A 6143-nucleotide genomic window follows, 5' to 3' on the forward strand; every position below is an offset into this window, starting at 1 on the left:
ATTGAGAAACATTTGGCTTATTGTGTTGTCATTTGATTTCTTGAGATGTTGTGACTGTTTTTCATTTAGGGTCTTGAATGTGCATAGAGTTTCGACACACAGATGTGTTTTGGAAAGGCTGTACAGATTTTGATTACATCGATTATTGACCCTCATTGGTTTCCATGCAGTTTCGTGAGAAATCAACACTTTTTACATTTTTACTGTAGCTTGTCAAAAACTAAATATTGAAGACAAGAGAACTTGTGAAATTTATTAAAGGCCATCTTCTGAATCGTCCAGGGAGAATTTGCTTTTTCTTCATCGGTTTGAGTTTCACATACAGTAAAAAATCTCAGATGCTACAGCACTGAAAATAAGTGTGATAAACCCATTTAACCAATTTAGCATAATAAAGACAAAAGCTATTTACACCAAATACAAATAGCAATAAATTTAGTAAACAGTAAACTTTTTGCGCCAAGTACAAATGATGTGAGATACTAAGGTGTAGTTATTTCCACCTCTTTCCACCTTATTTTAGTATTATTGAGATACTATTATAGTTTTTATGATTTGAATAAAATAAAATCAGTAAAATTACATTTTATTTAATCAAATAAAATCAGTGTTTGTTTACATTTTTCATTTTAAAGTTTTACAAATTTTGTTGCGTTTTTGTCATTTAGTAGTATTTTTATTTCAGTTTTAGTTTAACTAAATTTAAAGTTTATTTTAAATTAAAAAAAATTGTTACTTAAATGTTAACTGAAATAAAATGCAAAAAAACTTTTTTGTGCTAATTTTTTTTTTATACTTTACATTTTTATTTTATTTTATTTTCTGACAAGCTACCATAGATGTTTTTCTCTCTCTCTCTCTCTCTCTCTCTCTCTCTGTTTTTATTTATTTATTTTTTCAAATTGTCAATTTTTGGCAGATTGCATGGAAACCAATTAGGTTCAACATAAAACACAAAAGATGTCCCACATTTTTCAACTAAAATATTTTTTACTAAAGTTTAATTAAATTTAAAAACTTTGAAGTGTGTTTTTGGATAGTTTTATTTAATTTAGTAATATTTTGGTGCAGTACTCACGTGTTAAAAGTGAAGTGTGTAATGTATGTGCAACTAATCACCAAACTGAATTATTTTCTTGTCAAAAACTAAATATTGAAGACAAGAGAACTTGTGAAATTTATTAAAGGCCATCTTCTGAATCGTCCAGGGAGAATTTGCTTTTTCTTCATCGGTTTGAGTTTCACATACAGTAAAAAATCTCAGATGCTACAGCACTGAAAATAAGTGTGATAAACCCATTTAACCAATTTAGCATAATAAAGACAAAAGCTATTTACACCAAATACAAATAGCAATAAATTTAGTAAACAGTAAACTTTTTGCGCCAAGTACAAATGATGTGAGATACTAAGGTGTAGTTATTTCCACCTCTTTCCACCTTATTTTAGTATTATTGAGATACTATTATAGTTTTTATGATTTGAATAAAATAAAATCAGTAAAATTACATTTTATTTAATCAAATAAAATCAGTGTTTGTTTACATTTTTCATTTTAAAGTTTTACAAATTTTGTTGCGTTTTTGTCATTTAGTAGTATTTTTATTTCAGTTTTAGTTTAACTAAATTTAAAGTTTATTTTAAATTAAAAAAAATTGTTACTTAAATGTTAACTGAAATAAAATGCAAAAAAACTTTTTTGTGCTAATTTTTTTTTTATACTTTACATTTTTATTTTATTTTATTTTCTGACAAGCTACCATAGATGTTTTTCTCTCTCTCTCTCTCTCTCTGTTTTTATTTATTTATTTTTTCAAATTGTCAATTTTTGGCAGATTGCATGGAAACCAATTAGGTTCAACATAAAACACAAAAGATGTCCCACATTTTTCAACTAAAATATTTTTTACTAAAGTTTAATTAAATTTAAAAACTTTGAAGTGTGTTTTTGGATAGTTTTATTTAATTTAGTAATATTTTGGTGCAGTACTTACGTGTTAAAAGTGAAGTGTGTAATGTATGTGCAACTAATCACCAAACTGAATTATTTTTCAGATAAACCACAGCATTGCTTGAGCCAGAGTTGCTTTGTCAGACTGGTCAGACGTTCTCATCAAACGAAAAGTAAAGATTAAAGTGTTTTAACATCAAACACATCACACACTTCACCTTTAACCAATTCCTCAGTACTTTTTTCATATTTATTAGAGGAAAGTCCTTGCGTGGCTCTCGAGGTCACTGTAGAATAACTTTTTCTGTCCTTGAAATGCAGTCGCTCATTTACTGCTTTTGTATGGAGATAAACGAGCGGCGTGACTCTGTTCCAGGGTCAGATACAGATGAAGGATGAGGACGGCCTGTGATGTGTAAATTAAGCTGTAAATGAAGGCTTGTTCACTTAAGATAAACATGTTTGTTGTGTATGGAAGGCCGATGGGGCCAAAAGTCACAGAATGTGTGAAATTTGACCATGTCAACACGCACTGTTCTTTAGTATGTGTAACACAGTTTTACCATGTTAAGATGATGAATTTGAACATGTTTCTCAACGTGCACACTTTCTTAATGTGTTTGAATGTGTAATGTGTTATAATATAATAATAATAAAGTAGATTTACCTTTACATTTACCCACATATTAATCCTTTCTTTAGTTCACTAAGGCATTACTTTATCTCCCATATCTACTGTTCTGGAGTAAATTAATTAATGTTACAATGTAAAAATAAGACTTTTCTGCCTGAGATTGAACGTTGAACTAAACGACTAAAAATAGAAATGACAAATAATGACATAAGACTGACATCACACACAATATGCATCATCCCTCATGAACAGTTATAACACCTGATGTTTGCATATACCAGTGTACCATTACATGTGTTTTTACCCTAATGCGGACAAACAGTGCGTGTTGACACTGTCAAATTTAACTTGTTCTGTTTAAAGACTTCTGGCCCCGTCTGCATGTCATAGTAGTGAGAAGTCTGCGGCCGCCCTGATGCTCCATGCATCTTTACGTGTGTCTGACACACATGTGCTCGTGTGCACGTTCATGCATGAAGCTTATTCAGCCAAAGAAGGGGGTGATTTGTCAAACTTGAAGGAAAAGGCATTAAATGTTGATACCATGCCAGAACATCATGCATACTTTGAAGTTTTTGTTGCATTTCTGTTTCAATGGGAAAATTGTTCTGTAGAAGAACGCTGGGAATGAAGAAGTTGCATAGAAGCTTTTAATAATATTAAAGACATTTGGAGGCATCGCTATTACAATTGCTTAAAGAGGTCATATGATGCGATTTCAATTTTTCCTTTCTGTTTGGAGTGTTACAAGCTCTTGGTGCATAAAGAAGATCTGTAAAGTTGCAAAGACTAAAGTCTCAAATCCAAAGAGATATTCTTTATAAAATTTAAGAGTCAGCCACGCCTACCTAAAACGGCTCGTTCTAACACGCCCCCACATGTCTACATCACTATGTGGGAAGATTTGCATAACGCCGCCCAAATGTTCACGCAAAGAAAGAAGGCGTAACTTTTATTATCTGCTTCATCATGCTGCTGATCCGTGCTGGTTGCTGAGGAAATACATCAACTTTGCGCTGTGGATCGCCGGATCGGCTTTCACCGTGGACAAAGCAGAGTCCAGCCCGGAGTCGTCACATGTCCTTCCGGACGCTCCTTCGTTGAAATCGCCAGCCGCGCCTCTGCTCACTCTAACCCTCCCAACCCGTTTAGTTGGCGGGGCATAGAGGAGAAACAATAATGTACAGTATGTGGAAAATAATGTGTTTTTTGAACCTTAAACCGCATAAACACATTTCATTACACCAAATACACAAAATAATGTTCTTTTTAGCAGCATCATATGACCCCTTTAATGTTTTTGATCTGTGATCACCTCTAACACTCAAGTAATAAACCTCTGGTGCTGCTTGTTCAATAATGGTTTTTACTTGATATATTTTTAGGGGATTTTAGGGTACTAAGTTGTATTTATGGAATAGTTATGATCCATTTATTACCTGTTAACCATTTTATGAGCATAGAAAATGACCTGAAAATGACATTTCCAACTTAATCATAAATCTTGAATGCTTTGGAGCACAGACTTAAGTTTGTTTGTTTGTTTTGTGAAATTAAAAAAGTAAAAATATGTGTGTGTGTGTGTGTATATATATATATATATTGATATATATGTTATATAAAAATGCACAAAAATGCTATTTTCAAACTTGATATGAAATGTATATTTTCCAAAACAAGTTCCGAATTTGAGGTTGATATAAAAAAAAATGAGCAAGATTTGTAAGATTTTTTTTGGGTGCAATACCAAATGTTTCCACTAGATAAAATTTGCTTCCCATTTGTTTCCTATGCAGTTATTTTTGACCTATACAGTACAAGTGTGACTATTTTTTTCAGCACTATTTAACCTTTTCGGATAATGTTCATGATTTTTGTGTTCTCGTAACAAGTGCCTAACCCTTTAAGTTTTGTGCCATTCCAATTTTTTAAAAAAACTTTAAAAAAGAATTGTTCTGTCAAAAATTACTGAACAGCACCAGAGGGTTAAAGTCAAGTGCATTCAGCATTGGAATAATTTATGTGTCCATTCATGCATTTAGCAGACACTAAAGAAAAGCAATTCATCAAAGAGCCAACAATATTTATAACTTATATAATTTTATTAAAATATAATAAAATATAAACAGCCTATATTTTTTATTAAATAACTAGATTATGAATCCTCAGTGCATGTGACTTGTTGGCATCATTTGCATGTGCAAACATTAAATATTCTTAGGAACATGTAAAAACCTGTTTGTTTTGCTCTTTCCATAGGCTGCTCTTGTTGTTTGTGAGGAGTCATTCCAGTCATGCATCGTGGTTTGTTTGCGTGTCAGTTTGAAGTGAATCTCCGGCAGTTAGACGGAGGGTTAGATTTAAAATGGAACAGACAGAGGAAAGATCGTCAGAAACTCCTTGATGCTTGACTCCTCTGATTTGTAGATGTACACGAGGATGTCAGTTTAGTTGGGGAAAAAAACTGGAAGTTTCCAACAATATTTATAACTTATATAATTTTATTAAAATATAATAAAATATAAACAGCCTATATTTTTTATTAAATAACTAGATTATGAATCCTCAGTGCATGTGACTTGTTGGCATCATTTGCATGTGCAAACATTAAATATTCTTAGGAACATGTAAAAACCTGTTTGTTTTGCTCTTTCCATAGGCTGCTCTTGTTGTTTGTGAGGAGTCATTCCAGTCATGCATCGTGGTTTGTTTGCGTGTCAGTTTGAAGTGAATCTCCGGCAGTTAGACGGAGGGTTAGATTTAAAATGGAACAGACAGAGGAAAGATCGTCAGAAACTCCTTGATGCTTGACTCCTCTGATTTATAGATGTACACGAGGATGTCAGTTTAGTTGGGAAAAAAAACTGGAAGTTTCAAAGTAGATTGTGTGCCTTTTTGCAAAGGTTAAAAAAGTTACTTTGTAACTTCTGTTTTGTTGGCTGTTCAGATGTGAGTTGTATGAAAGCCATCTCTGCCACAGAATAAAATAATGAAAAATGTAATTGCAACATTTTATCTCGCAAATAATTCAGGTTTTTTCTTGCAATTCTGACTTTTTCCCTTAAATCTGTGAGAAAAAAAGTCTGAATTGTATCTGCATTCTGACTTTTCTTGCAAACTCATTGGCTGAAAGAAAACTTAAAGGGGTCATATGATGCGATTTCAATTTTTCCTTTCTCTTTGGAGTGTTACAAGCTCTTGGTACATAAAGAAGATCTGTAAAGTTGCAAAGACTAAAGTCTCAAATCCAAAGAGATATTCTTTATAAAAGTTAAGAGTCAGCCACACCTACCTAAAACTGCTCGTTCTAACATGCCCCCACATATCTACCTCACTATGTGGAAATATTAGCATAATGCCGCCCAAATGTGCACGCAAAGAAAGAAGGTGTGGTTTCAGGAACTGCAGTTAGTGTTGAAGCAGCCATGTCATGGAGACGCTGTGTTTCAGTGCAAAAGCAAAAGCACTTTTCTTGGCCTTTTCCAAAAGGATGCAGTTTGGAATCATTGGTTAAGATGTATTTACAACAGAACAGCACAACCCAGATGTTCGAATTTG

Source organism: Sinocyclocheilus grahami, unplaced genomic scaffold (genome assembly GCF_001515645.1).
Source record: "Sinocyclocheilus grahami isolate Dianchi unplaced genomic scaffold, SAMN03320097.WGS_v1.1 scaffold229.1, whole genome shotgun sequence".
In the NCBI taxonomy this organism is placed as follows: domain Eukaryota; kingdom Metazoa; phylum Chordata; class Actinopteri; order Cypriniformes; family Cyprinidae; genus Sinocyclocheilus; species Sinocyclocheilus grahami.